The following is a 19615-nucleotide window of genomic DNA, read 5'->3' on the forward strand; positions in this document are numbered from 1 at the left end:
TTGTGTGAACAATACAAAATTCAATGTAAGTTAGACTAAATTTAAAGGTATTAAAAAAAAATAGTATAACAATATAAGTTTTTCTGGAACCTTGGTTACGTAATCACCATTGTGTGGAATGTTGAGTCCACAGAACAAAGAAAACGTAAACGAGTGAAATTCAAGAAAACGAATAGTCTTACGTTATTGTTCCTTTATTGTCCTTAAGCTTCGAAACTGGAAGACTAGATGACTTTTTTATTTATTTATTTCTACTTTCTTATTATTTATAACAATGTTTATAAAATAATATAAAACACTATTAAAATAAAAATAAAATCAACTGATGGTCAGGGTTATAGTGATTATTGCCTCTGTATCCAGCAGACAAACGAAAGCTTCTAGAAAAGTCTTTTCGCTATAAGACTATCGATTGTAACTACTATTTGAACAATAATGACTGACTTAACATAATAATAACTTGACTGGACTAGAATTTACTTAACATAATTTTACCTAATAAAAAATGTTTAAATTGTCAATAACTTATAAATTGAGAAACAAAAAATGAGAAACTATATTCTTAGATACTGATTTTTGAATGAAATGGTTTTTGTGTGTTATATTCCTGTTATCCCATATATTTTTTTCTGTTCTGTTTTTAATAGGTAAATAATATTTTTTGGCAATTTTGTAAAACACCTGTTACAAGTCTTTCTCTATTTCAGTTTTATAAGACAAAGCAAAAGCTGCTTTTATTTACCGTTACGACTAAAAAGCTTTTGCTTACTTTGCAAAATAGCTCCGTTCTCTACGGTATTTTTATTTATTACCTTTTCGTGCAATGTTCAGACTACCCTCCGGGAAAGTATGCACACGCGTACTCCATCACACTAATAGTTGGACACTAAAAATATTTCTCCGAGTATTTTATTTCGTTTCTTATTTTCTTTTCGTATCTGAAACGAGGAAAATTTCTCCTATCACTATTAGGAATGGGTAGAGAAAATAAATTCGCATTGGCCAATACTTCGCTATGACAGAAATGAAATAGAAGGAGACAACGTTTGTGCTGAAACTGCAGTGAAGATTAAGATTTCGCTGAGCAATGTATTTACGCTGAACGAATTTAGTAATCTCGAGTTATTAGACCGAGCTCGTAACAACCAGACATAATATGACAGAACGGATAGCAGCAACAGTGATTGAACCATTATTTTGTGGTAGAGGAAACACCTCAAGCAGGTCTCAGGACTTGTGATCTTGGGTGTAGGTTTCAGAATGCTACAAAATTCCCCTCCCCTGCCCGACATGTTCTCCATGCCCACACTAAACAATTTATGATCCATAATAACAACATAAAACATTATCAATAATTACTACACAAAACATAATTGCACGAAATCACTAATGCGATTAGCAGTGAGACGGTGTTCCCGCTGCTTAACAAATAAATTAACTCACCCAATACCCTTTTTTATAACATCACTGTTGCAACAACTTCTTATAAATACCTCCTTTTTATAATAATATAAATATAGAATGCTAATACCACCCGTACTCGAGGAACTCTTAATAATAAGTCAGTTTAGGAAGGCTAAATGTTTGTCTATAATCTTATCCAAGTACCTACTTTAGCTTGTCATGGAGTTTGCGTATCATGGTGATAATACTCCAGTTTCCCTCCAATTATTCGGAAAAGTTGTGTTAGTATTACGTACTTTAGTAGTCCAGGCAGGCGGGAATCGAACGCACTACCACTCGGTTTGAATTTGACCCATTTAGCGTGAAGCTATTAAGGTTTAAAAAATTCAAAATTTATTAAGTTCAAGTTGCTCTTTCAAAAAAATCATACATTGTTTTAATTAACAAGTATTTAACACGACCCTTTTCCCTATTGTAAAAAATTCGAGGTAGAAGTACGTCAACATTTCAAGTCAGGTTTCCTATTCAATCCTCGACCCTTCGGAAGCCGACCGACCGTAGAGCTATTTTATAACGTCACTACTTTGTAATTAACCAAGTAGCGGTTAAATTTTTATATTAACCTTTTCATTGTTTTAAATCAAAAATTCCTTCGCTGTAGGTTTTGTATTTTATGGTACATTATTGGACGCATGCTATTTCGTCCGCGTGAAATTTAGTTTTTCGCAAACCCTGTCTATATCATTTTCTATGATAGAGGAATTCCGGTATAAAAGTAACCTATGCCGCTGTTTTCGATGAATACTCCTTTATTTGTTTATTAAAAAAATAAAATATGTTACTTTTAGGAATAACGATTCTACGCATAATAAAAAAATACTAAAATCCAGGAATAATACCAGAATGGGTCAAATTTGGGACGCCCTCGCTTCTTGTGTTAGGTCATTTCTGAGCTAAAGAACTAGAAATACCTAACGTCGACTGATTGGATCACACATTGATTTGATGTGAAGCCTATAAAATTATATATCTTTGTCGGAATAAATTAGAGAAGCCACTGTGACTGTTGCAATGAATTGTTGAGCGCCTTGATTAATTGGATAGCAATATAAAATATACTGAACCTTGCATACAAGTATATGAAGGCGATTCATATACCATGTGCTAGATGACAGAAATTCATATTATTCAAAGATCTTTTACAGTAGGGAAGATCGGGATGCTAAGTTTGCAGTTACTAAATCATTGAAATCGATTAGATTTGGTAGATGATAGAAATAACTACAGACTTTAAAGAAATTTTTTATTACTTCGGCATACTGAAATCATCAGAAAACATGAGCGATTATTCAGGACATAAGTTAATTCTAAATAAGTGAAAATATAACCGCGCTCGTGGCTCGTTACCAGAAATATAAGGGTTTTATTTTGTAATTTTGGAACCCTCCCATTCCATTACGGTACGCTAAAATCGCCAGATTTTGGAAATACACACCTATAAGCTGTCAACTCACTTCTTCAATCTTAATCTGACGTGCTGGTTGAGTATTTCTGAAGTTAGTTTTTTTTTGGTTGCCCTAAACGTACCCACCAAAATTAAGGGCTCATGCTTGTTCGGGATTCAAAATTCAAACTTTGCTCATTTGTTGAACAAATAACTATTTACAACCCGTACCCAAATTACTGGTCTGTTGTCACTTACCTAAATATATTCATCTACACACATTTAAAACAAAAATAATATATAATCATGATAGAATTTATAATCTACTTTAAAGTATTACAATGTAGTGAAACGAATTAATGCCTGTATAATATCGGTTTTGGTTTCGTTAGAAGTACCCAAGAAATTCGAATAACGCGAAGGTATTTCTCGGTTATAATTACGAAGTATTCAAATTATTCTCTCTGGAATAGCGAGAAATTACAAGTATTCTGAAGCACATAGGTAAGCAGTACTGCGGTATTATGTAGCTTTTATAGCAAATACACGTTTATAAAGGGTTTCCTTATACAATTAAATATATTTCAAACCATTTAACTAGAAACTAGCTACATCACACGGATATACCCACTCAGGTCAAATTTCTGTAGGATTATCCGTATAAAAGTGGTCTTCGTGCTATACAAGTCTATAATTTGTCTCTCTGCCAAATTTCATTCTGATCCGTTCCGCCGCTGAGCCGTGATTGAGTAATAAACATCCATAAAATAGTCGTTAGCTTTCTGAAATTTTCCAATTTTCTGCGCAATTTTCTTAATTTTTCGTAAGTATTCCATAATATACGAAGCATTAGAAAATATAAAAAAGATGAATGAAATAGATAGAGTCGATTTCATGTTATGGAATGACCAAGGGAAAAAGGGATTTATTTTGATATTTTTTTTGTTATTCTTTACAAGTTAGCCCTTGACTACAATCGCACCTGATGGTAAGTGATGATGCAATCTAAGATGGAAGCGGGCTAACTTGTTAGGAGGAGGATGAAAATCCACACTCCTTTCGGTTTGTACACGACATCTTACCGGAACGCTAATTCGCTTGGCGGTACGTCTTTGTCGGTAGGGTGGTAACTATCCACAGCCGAAGCCTACCAGCCAAATTTTAGATATATTCCGTTAATCTATATATTTACTCGTTTATATATTAACAACACCGTTCCGTTACAATCTCACCTGATGGTAAGTGATGATGCAGTCTAAGATGGAAAAGGGCTAACTTGTTAGAAGGAGGATGAAAGTCTACACTCCTTTCGGTTTCTACACGACATCGTACCGGAACGCTAAATCGCTTGGGCGGTACGTCTTTGTTGGTAGGGTGGTAACTAGCCACGGCCGAAGCCTCCCACCAGCCAAAATATAAATAATATGACCGTTAATGTTTTACATAAGCCATACTTATACATCAAAGTTGTGGTAAAAAAACAGATATTCGAAAATCCTACTTCTATTGGAAATGTAATAACGTAAGGCCAACCGTGTACCGAACGCTTAATTTCCGTTTCAAACAAAAGTTGGGAATATACTGAAATTTATTTCCGCTGCGACACAATACAAGATTTCTTTATTCAAGTACTAGCGGACGCCCGCGGCTCCAATCGCGTAAAATTCTGTGGTTATCTGGATTAAAAAGTAGCCTATCTCCTGCTCCAAATTTCGTCATAATCCATTTAGAAGTGTACTCGAGGAAAGGTGACAAACAGATTCACTTTCACATTTATAATAGCCTTGCGGACGCCCGCGACTTCGTCCGCGTGAAATTTAGTTTTTCCCAAATCCCATGAAACCATGAAACCATGGATTTTTCCGGGATAAATTATTCGGTTCAGTAGTTGCGGCGTTAAAGAGTGACAAACATACAAACAAACATCCATCCATGTAAACTTTTCTAATGATTTTGATGGTGTGAATATTTGTTACTCTTTCGCGCCTCGGCTACTGAACCGAATCACCTGAAATTTGAAGTAGATATAGATTATAGTATGGATTAACAGAAAGGCTACTTTTTAACCCGGAAAAATCCATGGTTCCCGAGGGATTTAGGAAAAACTAATTTCCACGCGGACGAAGTCGCGGGCGTCCGCTGTATAACATATACAAAGTTTGAGCAAAGGTCATAAATAAATATTTTGCTCTGAGGTCGAAGGAATGTTTGAACGGAATGAGACGTTGTGTAAATATTCTGGAGACTGCTGAATAAAGTAAGCACTTGATGTTTAGAGTCAGAGACGATAGAGTACATAATATTTTAGATGCTCATCAGAGCTATAGTTTTTACGTGTCCCTTCGAAATAAGTAATCAGTTCTATGATTCGAAAACTACTTAATATACTTTTAAATACTCGTAATATGCAATTATTTATAAAAGCTAAAATTAATCTTTTGTGAAATAATTTAAAATTCTTTAATAAATTTAAATTATTGTACTTACCTATTGGTACGGTAGAAAGTAAATACCTGATTATTATTTGTTTTCCTGATTATTTTTTGTTCCTCAGTGCCTGAAGACAAAAGTCTTCGAACAGTGCGTGTTGCCAGTGATGACCTATGGTTCCGAGACTTGGTCGCTAACTATGGGCCTCATAAGAAGGCTCAGAGTCACACAGCGGGCGATGGAACGAGCTATGTTAGGAGTATCTCTGCGTGATCGAATCAGAAATGAGGAGATCCGCAGAAGAACCAAAGTCACTGACATAGCTCAACGAGTTGCGAAGCTGAAGTGGCAATGGGCGGGGCACATAGTGCGAAGAGCCGATGGACGTTGGGGTCCCAAAGTGCTGGAATGGCGACCCCGCACTAGTAAGCGCAGTGTTGGCCGACCCCCCACCAGGTGGACTGACGACATCAAGCGAGTCGCAGGGATTCGCTGGATGCAGTTGGCTCAGTATCGTGATGTTTGGAAGTCCCTACAAAAGGCCTATGTCCTGCAGTGGACGTCCATCGGCTGATATGATGATGATGATGATGATATTTGTTTTCCCGACTTTCACAAGTATATAGTTCCTGTAATTATCAATCTTGATTCACAAGAGGATTGATGAATACCTGTGACAACTATAATATAAACATGGGTTACAGGAGGGTTGTTCAGACAATACATTTGAGCAACAATACCATTGTGTAGTTAGTGTTTGCAAGTAGGGCTGGCACTATTTGTCTATTTGACAATATACTATTTTACTTTGTCTATTTGTTTTGGCTACTAAGGTTTTAAAAGAGAGAGATTTAGAGCTTAGACCCAAATTCCATCAAATAGGCTGATTATATTTATATTACTACGTTTGACTAAAGGACATATCCCAATTCTGTATGGAGGGTGGGCCTTTATTCAGAATGTCAACTAAGCAGGACAAATTATTTTTATCTTAAAATAACCTAAAATATATTCCTTAAACCACAAAATAAAAAAAAACATTTTTGGAACCCTCATTCTTTTTTAATTAATTAAATAAAATGTATTTTTTTCATTAGCTGACAACATTAATTGAGAATTTTAATCATTTAGGAATTTTTATCTGTCAGGGTGTGAGCTACAAGCATGTTGTAACTCACACCCTGACAGATTGTCAGTGATATTCGCGATTCTTTTTTGCCGTTTTTAAAACAAATTTGTGGATTTTTTGTTTAATGCTTCTCTGTCTACGATTTAATGTTTCTTTTTAACTTGTGTCTTATTGATATTTGACTATATTTCATGACATTGAAAGCTTACACCGGATATTAGTTCAATTTCAGGTGTTTTTATTGGCTGTTTTGTTGTTGTCAATATCAAAGTTGCTTCATACAGCGCCACATCCAACGATTAAAGAGGTCAATAGCCACATCCTATTGAGGAACATGGAGTAATAATAGTAATAGAAATCAAATCAATTGAGAAATGTCATCTACCTACTGTATGATATCCACCAGTAGGCACTGGATGACATTAGTCACATATAATCTCAATTTCGTACATGTAAACTAGATAGTGAATTAGCCCACATAGAACATATTAATTTTTAACAATTATCTACCAATAAAATTGAAATATATATCTGTGATTTCATTTAAATTGTGATTTCTCAAGTGTTTATAGTTACCTAAATGATAATAAAACAGAAACAAGCTTCTATTGCCGGTCTGTGTTTTCGGACTAATCTTTGAAACGGCTGGACCAATTTGAATGGGCCTTTATTAAAAGACAGAGGAGGTTATTGAGCAACACTAACTAGTTTTTATTTTTATCTTAGAAAAAATTTTGGTTTCTACGGTATTTTTAAAAACAGCTAGTGTATTACGTATATAGCGGCGTATAATACGCCGATTTACAGTTGCAGAATCGTGATATGTTTCGACAACATTAAGCAATATGTACCTACTTTAATTGCTCAAGACGGTTCCGCTTGCTCAATTGCTCCAGATTGCTTATTGCTGAGCAATAGTTGCTCCTTAAATTTCGTGTCAAAAGTCAAAATTCATTTATTTCAATTATTTCAATTAGTCTTAGTTTACAAGCACTTTTATGCACAAAGTAAAATATAGAACGATAGTGTTAGGTATATATAGTTCGAGAGGCAGCCTTATTTGCAGGGAAGCGCTTGACACGTGAAATTGAATACACGTCACGAAGATATTTTCTGTCCCTCTTACTCAAAGGCACTTGTATGAGCGCGACAAGGAAGTTGTTTAATTTATCGCATGTTGGTCATGATCTCTACACTCCAGACATAGAGATTTCACGTAAACTAATTGGTTTATATTAAATCATAATTAGATGTGTATCAATTATGATTTAATTTAATGCTACAGCTGGTCTATTCACTATTTTGGTCTTTGTTATCAACCTATTAAAATAAACATAAAATCAATTGACAAGATGTCATTTACTTACTGTGTGATATGCACCGGGTAAGCACCGGATGACATTTTCATATAGAATCACAATTTCATTAATGTTAACTAGCAAATTTTAAATTAATAAAGGACGTGATAGCCCAGTGGATATGACTTCTGCCTCCGATTACGGAGTGTGTAGGTTCAAATCCTGTCCGGGGCATGCACCTCCAACTTTTCAGTTGGGTGCATTTTAAGAAATTAAATATCACGTGTCTCAAACGGTGAAGGAAAAACATCGTGAGGAAATCTGCATACCAGAGAATTTTCATAATTCTCTGTGTGTGAAGTCTGCCAATTGGGCCAGCGTGGTGGATTATTGGCCGAACCACTCTCATTTTGAGAGGAGACTCGAGCTCAGCAGTGAGCCAAATATGGGTTGATAACGAAACTAGCATACGTCAAAGATAGAGAATTAGCTTGCTGGGCTAACATATTCCCTCTCCTCCTCATGAAAACAACATGTTCGAGTACAAGCTTTATAAGCTTGTACTCGAACATGTTGTTTTATACTTTTAGTTATAAAAAGTTTTGAACTATACGACTTTTTTAACCGACTTCAAAAATAGGAGGAGGTTTCTCAATTCGACCGTATATATTTTTTTTTTTTAGAATTTACATGATTGCAGCGAAAAACAAAAAGTGCAAGATTTTTTATCATTTTCATAAAAGAAAAGATCTAACTGATATCGAAAATACATGCGGTCAGCATCTGGTTAGAATTGTAATAATCTTCTGAGGTCGCAGCGTGTTATACTTTTAATATCCGAACCTACCAAATCTGTTGGGAGCCGGGACTCTCTGAATCTTGTTTCCTGCGTCTACGATAGAATATGGGAAAATGTTCTTTTTTTATTTTAACATTTATTATTCTGTCACATACTCACATTATGTTTTGTGGAAAATATAAAATAAAGCCGATGGACGTTAGGGGCCCAATGTGCTGGAATAACCGCACTGGTAAGCGCAGTGTTGGCTGACCCCCCACCAGGTGGACTGACGACATCAAGCGAGTCGCAGGTATTCGCTGGATGCAGGTGGCTCAGTATCGTGATGTTTGGAAGTCCCTACAAAAGGCCTATGTCCTGCAGTGGACGTCCATCGGCTGATATGATGATAATGATGATGATGATAAAATAAAGTCTGTGATGGGATAATGCTGTGTTAAAATATTTTTGAATTTATTTGTTAGTTTATTTGAGTGTAGATAAAACCGGTGCCAAATGCTAACGCTTCCATATTCCGTCAATTATTTTTTTCTATCATTAAATTATGTCTTTTTTTTAAATTTTAACAATGTTAATACAAAATATAATACAAGACACTATTCAAAATTGAGAGCCGTGACAACCCAGTGGATATGACCTCTACCTCCGATTCCGGAGGGTGTGGATTCGAGACCGGTTCGGGGCATGCACCTCCAACTTCAGTTGTGTGCATTTTAAGAAATTAAATATCACGTGTCTTAAACGGTGAATGAAAACATCGTGAGGAAACCTGCATACCAGAGAATTATCTTAATTCTCTGCGTGTGTGAAGTTTTATTCATTAATTCATTATCAACCCATAATCGGCTCACTGCTGAGCTCGATTCCCTTCTCAGAATGAGAGGGGTTAGGCCAATAGTCCACCACGCTGGCCCAATGCGGATTGGCAGATTTCACACACGCAGAGAATTAAGAAAATTCTCTGGTATGCAGGTTTCCTCACGATGTTTTCCTTCACCGTTTAAAACACGTGATATTTTAATTTCTTTAAATGCACGCAACTGAAAACTGCATCCCCGGACCGGATTTGAACTCACACCACCCGAAATTGGAGACAGATGTCATATCCACTGACCTATCACGGCTTCACGGTGTGAAGTCTGCTAATCCGCAATGGGCCAGCGTAGTGGACTATTAGTCTAACCCCTCTCATTCTGAGAAGAGACTCGTGCTCAACAGTGAGCCGAATGTGGGTTGTTAATGACGATGATGATGTTCGTGCTTTGCTTTCCCTCCTTCATTATCACAAACAAAAACTCATATTGTTTGACTGCAAATACCAATTTACGTAATACGAGTATCAGAAAGTTACAAAAGACAAAGTTGCGAGTTATGTTTGGTTCACATTCTTTTAGTTGTTGGAAGTTGTTTATTTTATAAGAAATATTTATCTTCCACCTTCTTTCCTGTCACACGCATTCCGAGTTATAAGCATGAGTAAGTGGCACGCGGGGCGAGGTATGAATTTATGAAAAACTTTGCCGGTAAACCGACTAAGACTTTTATTAATGTTAGGCCTATTTTCACAAATTGTAAAGTGTGTTATATAAAATAACAGTTAGTATAAAAGTCGTTTTCACCTTATTATTATAGCATGATGTGACAAAATTTCAATTCAAATCTTTTTTTTTTTATTCTTTACAAGTTAGCCCTTGACTACAATCACACCTGATAGTAAGTGTTGATGCAGTTTAAGATGGAAGCGGGCTAACTTGTTAGGAGGAGGATGAAAATCCACACCCCTTTCGGTTTCTACACGACATCGTACCGGAACGCTAAATCGCTTGGCGGTATGTCTTTGTCGGTAGGGTGGTAACTAGCCACGACCGAAGCCTCCCACCAGCCAGACCAATTAAGAAAACCTCAATCGGCCCAGCCGGGGATCGAACCCAGAACCTCCGTCTTGTAAATCCACCGCGCATACCACTGCGCCACGGAGGCCGTCAAGGAGAGAGGGTCCAGTACAGAGCCAGATAGAAGCTGGTGATAATGAATTTCAAATAAATTTTTACTAAGTACAAGCGCAGGAAAGCGCGATTCTCCCTTTCAAGGTTCCTTTTTGTTTTGCTAAATAATTGTGTAACAAAAGTGCTTATGTTGCAACACTGTATTCGGGATTAAATGAGAAAACTTTTTTGACATTGATAGCGAAACTGAGGAAGTTTGGAATTAAATCACTTGCGATATCCGCTTTTCCTCCCAAGATTGATTCCTCGAAACCCATTATATTTAATCGCTGCAGCTTCGTGGTCTTTTATAGGGAGATTGTGATTCTTACAAGAATTTGTTTAAAATATTTGACTTTTAAATTCCTAGCTAGCTTCAATATATTTAATAGTTTTCTATCTACTGTTCGGTTTGAAGTCGGTGCCAAGTAAAATATCTACATAAAAGAACACTGTCTGAGAAACCGAAATCTTTTGTTAGGTATGCCTTGAATAAATACATCGCCGGCTTGGCACCGCCTTCAAATAGATTAGTAGGTAGAAAATATGTTATTTTTCGCTTTTGTACCTTTATGTACCCGTTTACGTAGAGGTAGGTTTTCTATTATGAATTGCTTTTATTAATTTTGTAAATATATTGCTTATTATACAAATTTTGCACAGTTTAAATGATATAATGTACGATTATGTTACCACAAAGATAACATCTGGTACAAATTGTAGTGTACTGTGTATTTTACGAGTTGATTCGTACGAAAATTTAAGTAAAGAGCATTCGTACAGTACTATTTTCCTTAACTAAGCTCCTGTACCGAGAAAATGCGGCACGAAAACAAAGTTTTAATTAGGTTGCCTGGAAGCTGACTATAAACTAGTCAAATAGTATTAATGGCCAGTATAACAGCTTTATCTTGATTAATTCATGTATTGTTTATAAAATTAATAATAATACATAGTTATATATTATTCTTTTTATGAACAATATTAAGTTACAAATTATTTCCACTCTAATAGAAGCAACATACTCGACTAAAATTAAAAATTCCTTCCGTGGTTAATATATTATGTTTCGATTTTTTAGTAATACTCATTAAAATACCGTCATGAGCGAGAGTAAGATTAAAGAAAAGTAGGTACATTAAAATTACAATGCAACACAAAGTTGCAAAAAAATACTTTACCATTTTCTATTTCAATTTAATTTTAGCTTTAATAATAAGCACTTAGTTGGATTTTTCACTTTTAATGTGGCTGTATGCTCGTATATTACTAGATCCGGCATTAAATCTGTTATTTATTTGGGATCAGAATTGCACATAGGTTGCCTAGTTAAATTTTAAAAATATTATTATAATTAAAATATAACTATGGTAATTAATATATTGAAAAAGTAAAGTTTGCCTGCGTTCACACTGCAACAGATATATGCAGTTAAGTAATATTATTTATTTATATACCCTCATCAGTTATTTATTCGTCTATTTGATTGTTTATTTACATTGAATAGGCTCCGAAACTACCGAACCGATTTGAAAAATTCTTTAAAAAAATCACGATCTCCATAAAAAACATTCAGCGAAGCCCAGATATCATTTTACTGATTGAAAGAAGTATAAGAATAACAAAGTGTTGTACAGCTTTATTACGGTTTTGTAGATGCTTACTGATTCACAACTCTTTAGCAAAGATTATGCAAATGAAAAACTTCAGCAGAAACAATGAAACGATTCTATTGAAGCTGGCAATATCACCGTTCTTTAATCAAGAAAAGTTGAATCATTTCATATAGCGATTGTTACATTCTAATAACGGTACCTGCCTACCTGGATGGACTAATTACTTTATTACTACGTTTTCTAAAATTAAAACATAGCTAGGCCCATTTATTTCCCTTAAATTGAATATTAAATTCAATTAAAACCTTTGCAGTCATTTCCGTGATTCAGGTTATACGAGTCATTATTATCAACCCATATTATTATAATAATAATAATAATAAATGTTTTTATTATTATTATTATTATTATTATATTCAGCTCACTGCTGAGCTCGAGTCTCCTCTCAGACACGAGATGTTTAATTTCTTAAAATGCACGCAACTGAAAAGTTGGAGGTGCATGCTCCGGACCGGATTCGAACCCACACCCTCCGGAATCGGCAGCAGAGGTTATATCTACTGGGCTATCGCGGCTCAACGTGGTTATACTAGTATAAATTAATAATACAATACTTGTTTATTTAAAGGTATTAAGACTAAAACCGGCGTAAGTTTTAATACAGTAATATTTGTGTGATTTATATAACCCCGATCAAAGATATTTCATGCTATATAGATAGCATATTATAGAGATAGCATAGCACATCAAAACTGAGGCGGACAAAGTGCTTATTTGTCTTAATTTCAATTATTATTAAACAACTTACAATATTGTCTATAATGTCGAGTTGTGTGTTACGGAAGTGTAAAAACTAAACTAATAGCCGTGATATCCCAGTGTATCTGACCTCTGCCTCCGATTCCGGAGGGTGTGGGTTCAAATCCTGTCCGGGGCATGCACCTCCAACTTTTCAGTTGTGTGCATTTTAAGAAATTAAATATCACGTGTCTCAACGGTGAAGGAAAACATCGTGATACATCGCATACCAGAGAATTTTCTTAAATCTCTGCGTGTGTGACTATTTTCCTAACCCCTCTCATTCAGAGAGGAGACTCGAGCTCAGCAGTGAGCCGAATATGGGTTGATAATGATGATGATGATGAAAAACTAAACATTTTCATAAATAAACACAATAATGTAAGTAAATACAAAATTGTGCATGTGTGCGCTCAATGGAACAACTAAATTCGGATCACTTTTTGCGTTTATTTTGTATTTATAGAATAAAATAATCATTGCCCACGATAGTATCTAAAAAGGCAGTACGATTAAGCGAACGAGAAATAGTGAATAAGCCTTCAATGATAATGTCTCATGCCAAATAGGGCGCAACGAAGCGCTTTACCACAGCCCCGCCTTGGGTATTAAATTAACTCGAAGAATATTGCGAATACCATTGCCGAGATAAAGAAAACAGTGAAAATCGTGGCCGTATCTCATAATAACTGTAAATCATGGCTATTCATTTCTACGATGCTATGAATTCTAAGATCATTGCTCGCTGATATTGCAATTGTTTTAAACGATTTAGCTAGTGACGCTACCACAGATAAGTACCGCAGTCAAATTATGGAGCCACCGTGGTGGCTTTGGAAGGTGGTTTCAAGGGTCTCAATTCAATCAATTTTAGATAGTTAAGGGGCCTTGAAACCTGCTAATTTTCAAAGTTATCACTGTCTACAGTCCTTGACTACCATGATAAAATGAATTGAAATGAAATAACACTGAATAGAGAATGATACAGAATGAGTCTTTACAAGCCACGGAGTGAAGCAGGTGAAACCCAAAAAAACAAGCGTCACGCGTGCGTCTCCTTGACGTCCGCATAATGTTGCTATCTTTAACATACGGGAACTTTTTTCATAATTTGTATTTCAACATTTAACACTAAGAAGGATTACGTAAATTAATATCATCAAGATAAAATTTGGCTAGGACGTAGTCTATAGTAAAGAATTAACTTGCGATATGGCCGAATTAAGGAGGTCTAAGGGCGTCGAAGTTGCGGGCGTCCGCTAGTTTAAATTAAAAACTATTAAAAAGATTATTTTATACTACTTGGAAAAAAACGAGCGTATGGAGCGATAGTGTACTCGCATAAGTGTATTAAAATGCTGCATAAAAATTTCGTTTATTTATAACAAACATTTAAAGAGACACGGTTGAAATAACATTTTCCGTGAATGGTGAATCAAACTCGATACCGACAAGTGAGTGGCTAAATACCGTCATTCATATGCATGAGACTGAGTAAACAGAGTGCGCTGCGGGTGTCGACCTGAAAAGCGTAGAACTAATAAAGTTAGCAAAAACTATACGCCGTATGAATATTTCAAAACGGGACGCGCTGCTTCGGCTAATCAAGCTTATTGTCCAATCAAAGTCCATTTCTGCTATTGATGAAAGTTCAAGTTCGTTACAAAGCTATTGTTTAACCATGATACACGGTCTTTAGATAAGAGCGTGATAGCCCAGTGGATATGACCTCTGTCTCCGATTCCGGAGGGTGTGGGATCGAATCCGGTCCGGGGCATGCATCTCCAACTTTTCAGTTGTGTGCATTTTAAGAAATTAAATATCACGTGTCTCAAACGGTGAAGGAAAACATCGTGAGGAAACCTGCATACCAGAGAATTTTCTTAATTCTCTGCGTGTGTGAAGTCTGCCAGTCCGCATTGGGCCAGCGTGGTGGATGAGCCAGGCCGCATTGGCCTTATCCCTCTCATTCTGAGAGGAGACAGAGCTCAGCAGTGAGCCGAATATGGGTTGATGACGAGGACATGATCTTTATTCTTTTTAATAACATAGTCCCTTTCCGCTATCTATACGCTTCATCATCATCATCTGCCAGGAGACTCGTTGGTACAGTTTCACCACTTTTGGTAAAACTCGAAATCTTCGAACATCGGCGGACGCTTGGAGTCTTTTGTTTTTTTTTTCTTTTATTCTTTACAAGTTAGCCCTTGACTACTTATTCATTCTCCTTCTAATAAGTTAGCCCGCTTCCATCTTTCCATCTTAGATCACATCATCACTTACCATCAGGTTAGATAATGGTCAAACGCGAGCCTATTTGCATAAAAAAAGTCATTAACAACCCATATTCGGCTCACTGTTGAACCCGAGTCTCCTCTCAGAATAAGAGGGCTTTCACCTTAGTCTATACGCTTAGATCTTTTAAACTACACAATCGGAGTGTGATTCCGCTATTTTATATACCTAGTCATCCTTAAAATATTCATATATAATAAGTTTTATTATAATATGAACTTCATTTCTATGGGATGCCAAAAATAAAACGTCACTTATAACGATGTTTCCATGGAAACCATCGATGTGACATAGCTGTAAATTTACAAAATGCGGAGGCGGATTTAAATGCGGCTTTCATCATTAGACGCAGAAGCATTCCAGAGAAAGGATGTACTATGTCGTAGGCATCCGCTACGCTAAATTACACATACTTATACTAGCGAACGCCTGCGACTTAGTCCGCCCTTAGACCTTGTTTCAGCTTTCTCGCAGAATTCGTTCTTAGTGGGCCTCTACCATCTAAAAACTACCGCCCTGCCAAATTTCATATTTGTACTTCAAGCCTACCTTTCGCATTTATATAATAAGATAAATATAACTTGATGTTAGTTTCGCTATATTTTGAGAATGGCTTCACTGATTTTAATATTCTTTGTATTGTTTGCTCTAGAATAGGGTAGGATAGGGATAGGGAAGAAGTGCACATAAGTCAAAACGAAGCTTGACCGGGTCCGCTAGTTTATAATAACAACAATACATAATAATTTCTTTATAATAACCGAACAATGGCTTTGTTAGTAGTAAACCAAAATTATTACCACCGAATTTACGGAGAATATTTCAAGAACGATAAGAATAAACATTATCTTTATTTCAATAGCAGTTATTCGGTCTCTCCCTATCTTATCTAGAAGTCTGAGGGAAATCTTAAATTTGGCTCTACGTGGTCTAAGGCATTCATTTTGGTAAGCCTTCTTTACCGCCACAAGCATTCGGTTGAGATGAGATTATCCTACACTAGTACAGTAACATTGTAGTATAAGGTATTCTTAATATATCTATAGGTATATATAAAACAAATACGGGTTTGTTACAACACTTATAGCTCGAGATTTGCTGGAACAATTATCATGGTTTTTAATTAGTTGGATTTTTCTCCGGCAAGAACAGCAGAATACATCATAAAAACAATGAAAACTCGACTAATAAATATATAATTAATAATAGTTGTTGAAAGTTTGTATAATCATTTTTAGAGTTAAGCTGTTAAAATTTGTTTATAAAGTATAAAAAAAAATACAAATTATGTGACTGAAGAATTTCATAAATTCTACCCTTAAAGTGGAGAATTAGGGGTTGAAACTTTACATTGATTTTCACACGGACGAAGTCGCTGGTATCGGCTAGTACTATTATAAATAGGTGATAATAGATTTATATATGATACGATCTCGACTATTTTGCTATATCTATACCTCTTATAAATGCTATAGGTTTCGTATTGTTGTCCGGCTTTCCGTGACTTTGTAATATTCTTAGAGTTAATTGAATTTCCGAGGCGTGGCAGCGGCGGAACTGGCAAAGCTCCTGTTCAGGCGCAATTTGGTCCCAGCCATTATCATCAGTCTTATCCGTTCAATTATAATTTAGTCTTGGTTAGCTTGGGTTTTATTTTCAGTATTTAGGACTCGAGAATGTAGCACCAGAATGTTATTATTTATTTATTATTCTACAAAATACATATTAAAATTAAGCTTAACCATGATGCAACACAAACAACAGTTAGTTTTACTGTGCACTGGTTATTATTACGTTATCAACCCATATACGTCTCACTGCTGAGCTCGGGTCTCTTCTCAGAATGAGAAGGGTTAGGCCTACAATCCACCACGCTGGCCCAATGCAGTTTTGCGGACTTCACACACGCAGAGAATTGAGAAAATTATCTGGTATGTAGGTTTCCTTGCGATATGTTCCTTCACCGTTTGAGACACGTGATATTTAATTTCTTTTCTTAAAATGCACACTGGGATATCACGGCTCTCTTTAGTTCTAAATACAACTAGAATATTAGCCTATATGTAACTATGTGTAACTAATTAAAACTAGACTTTTATTAAGCTCTTCATAGAATATATTGTAATCTAAAGTATAGGTACCGATTTATTGGTTATAAAAATAGCTCCATAGAAAGCCTAACTCAAATATTTAAGACTTCTATATCCGCATCGTTTGGGTGTGTAATCCTAGTTTTTACTTAGTTTAGTTTAGTTTATTTAAAGACAAGCCTACTATTCGTGTTCATTTAAATTTACAGAAACATATACAAAAACCGTTAATCCAATATTTGAGAGTAAAATTCTTTGAATTACTCGATTCTGGTTTCAAGAGACGCTTAATTCAGATAGCGTGCGGTGCCCATCTGATAATTTAGTAGGGCATTGCCGGAAATGAAACGATTTCCACACAGTACAATGTGATTGACAATCTCATTGTAAACTTAATTGATTCACAATCTGTTTGTCGATCCATACAAACACGATCGAGTTGCCAAAGGAGAGAAGGAGATTTTTTTGTGTGGAAGCTGGCGTTACTTGGAGGTAAATATGAGTTAAAATATGAATGAACATTTTATTTTATTTTACTCGAGATATTTCGGTAACGTAATACTTTGGGGTACCGTGTTACTTGGAGTTTTTTGGATTAAAAAAATGAAGTTGGCGATGGGTCGTGTTTACATCTATACTAAAAACTTTGTTTGTATGTTTGTTTGATTGTAATAACCGATTTTAAAAATTATTTTACCACTAGAAAGCTACATTATCCACAAGTAACATAAGCTAAATTTTATTTTGGAAAAAAATAGGGTACAATAAGATATTTGGGTTTTTCGGACACAAGGTGTAAAAAATCAACCAGAAAAGTTACTTATTTTGCGTACGCTGCTTAAACTATACAAGATAGAGCCATAAAATGTTCAAATTAATTGTAGATCTTATAAACATCTACAAAAAAGTCCGCAATACACTATACCAATCTGTGTCTAGTGAGGTACAACAACCATTTTCTTATTTGAAAATCTTGAATTTTTTAGTTTAGGGGTAGGGGTAGGGTAGGGATAGTTGAAAGTTTTATGCTTTTATCATGTTTTGGAATGGTGGGAAAAATCCAGATGCAGATATATTTTCCTACTAATATTATAAACGCGAAAGTTTGTTTGGATGTTTGTTACTCTTTAACGCCGCTCCTTTTGAAGTGAATTTGGTATGGAAATAGATTTTACTCTGGATTAACACATAGTCTACTTTTTATCCCGAAAAGTCCATGGTTTTCCGAGATTCGCGAAAAGTGATGATTTTGATGATATGAATGTTTGTTACTCTATTCACGCCTCAACTACTGAACCAAATTAGCTGAAATTTGGTATTGAGATATATTATAGAATGGATTAACACATAGGTTTTTTAATCCATGAAAAATTCATGGTTTCCGAGGTATTTGAGAAAGACTAAATTACACGCGGACGAAGTCGCGGGCGTCAGCTAGTATCAAATAATTTTTCTTTTAAAATCTGTTCGATGATTTTATATTAATGTTTCAACATTTACAATTCATATAGATATTTATGATATGGTGACAACGGTTTTTTAAAATCTGGATTTACACAATTTTTGACAAAATCTTAAACTGACTGTGTAGTTGGTATCTCTGTAAGCATAATTGAGAAAAGCCCCTCTTGCAAGCTGTTGCTATTTGTAGGAGGCACGGTTTATACTTTTCCAAGCTGTTACCATTTTAAGAAGGCACGGTTTCCTTTATGGGTAGAAGTTACTTTTCTTATAAAATTTCACAGAACATGGATAAGGCTTAAGGTAGAGCTTGAAAATTTCATTTTCCAATCTACAGTCTTAAGACGTCGTAAATCTAAATAAAACCTTCTTAGTGCCCAAATTTTATTTTTTTAATCTTTGGAAAACAACTTGTTCTTGTTCACATTCTTGACTTAGACTATATAAAAATAATTATACTTAACCCTGACTTATGCATATCTAATTATTTAGCGGACGCCGGCGTATTCATCAAATCTATGGATTTTTCCGAGATGAAAGTAGCCTATGTGTTAATCCAGAGTAAATTTTAGTTCCAAATTTCAGCCAAGTCGTTGCAGTAGTTGCAACGTTAAAGAGTAATAAACACCCAAACAAACATTCATACAAACTTTCGCGTTTATAATATTAGTAGAATTCACAATTCACACCCAAAAAGTGTGAGTAAGAAACTACTGTAATGAAAATATTCACTTAGAAAGCCTTTTTTAATTTTAACATTACATCGGGAAACGAAATTTCATCTACATACTATATGAAATCCACCAGTAAGCACCGGATGACATTTGTATTTTGTATCATACTATGTAGATGACATGTTATCAATT

At 35.3% G+C, this 19615-nt stretch overlaps 1 protein-coding gene across 2 annotated transcripts in view; it reads right to left on the minus strand.

Moving 5' to 3' along the window:
* LOC112054725 (frequenin-1) overlaps positions 1-19615 on the minus strand; it is a 227718-nt gene that overhangs the window by 131914 nt on the left and 76189 nt on the right. Inside the window, exon 2 of one of the 2 annotated variants that reach the window (XM_052890640.1) lies at positions 813-938. The exons of the other annotated variant lie outside the window; for it this stretch is intronic. The gene's annotated coding sequence lies outside the window, so the exon portion shown is untranslated. The remainder of the gene's footprint in view (positions 1-812; positions 939-19615) is intronic. 2 annotated transcript variants of the gene reach the window in all.

The sequence above is a fragment of the Bicyclus anynana genome, chromosome Z, assembly GCF_947172395.1.
Source record: "Bicyclus anynana chromosome Z, ilBicAnyn1.1, whole genome shotgun sequence".
NCBI classification, from domain to species: Eukaryota; Metazoa; Arthropoda; class Insecta; order Lepidoptera; family Nymphalidae; genus Bicyclus; species Bicyclus anynana.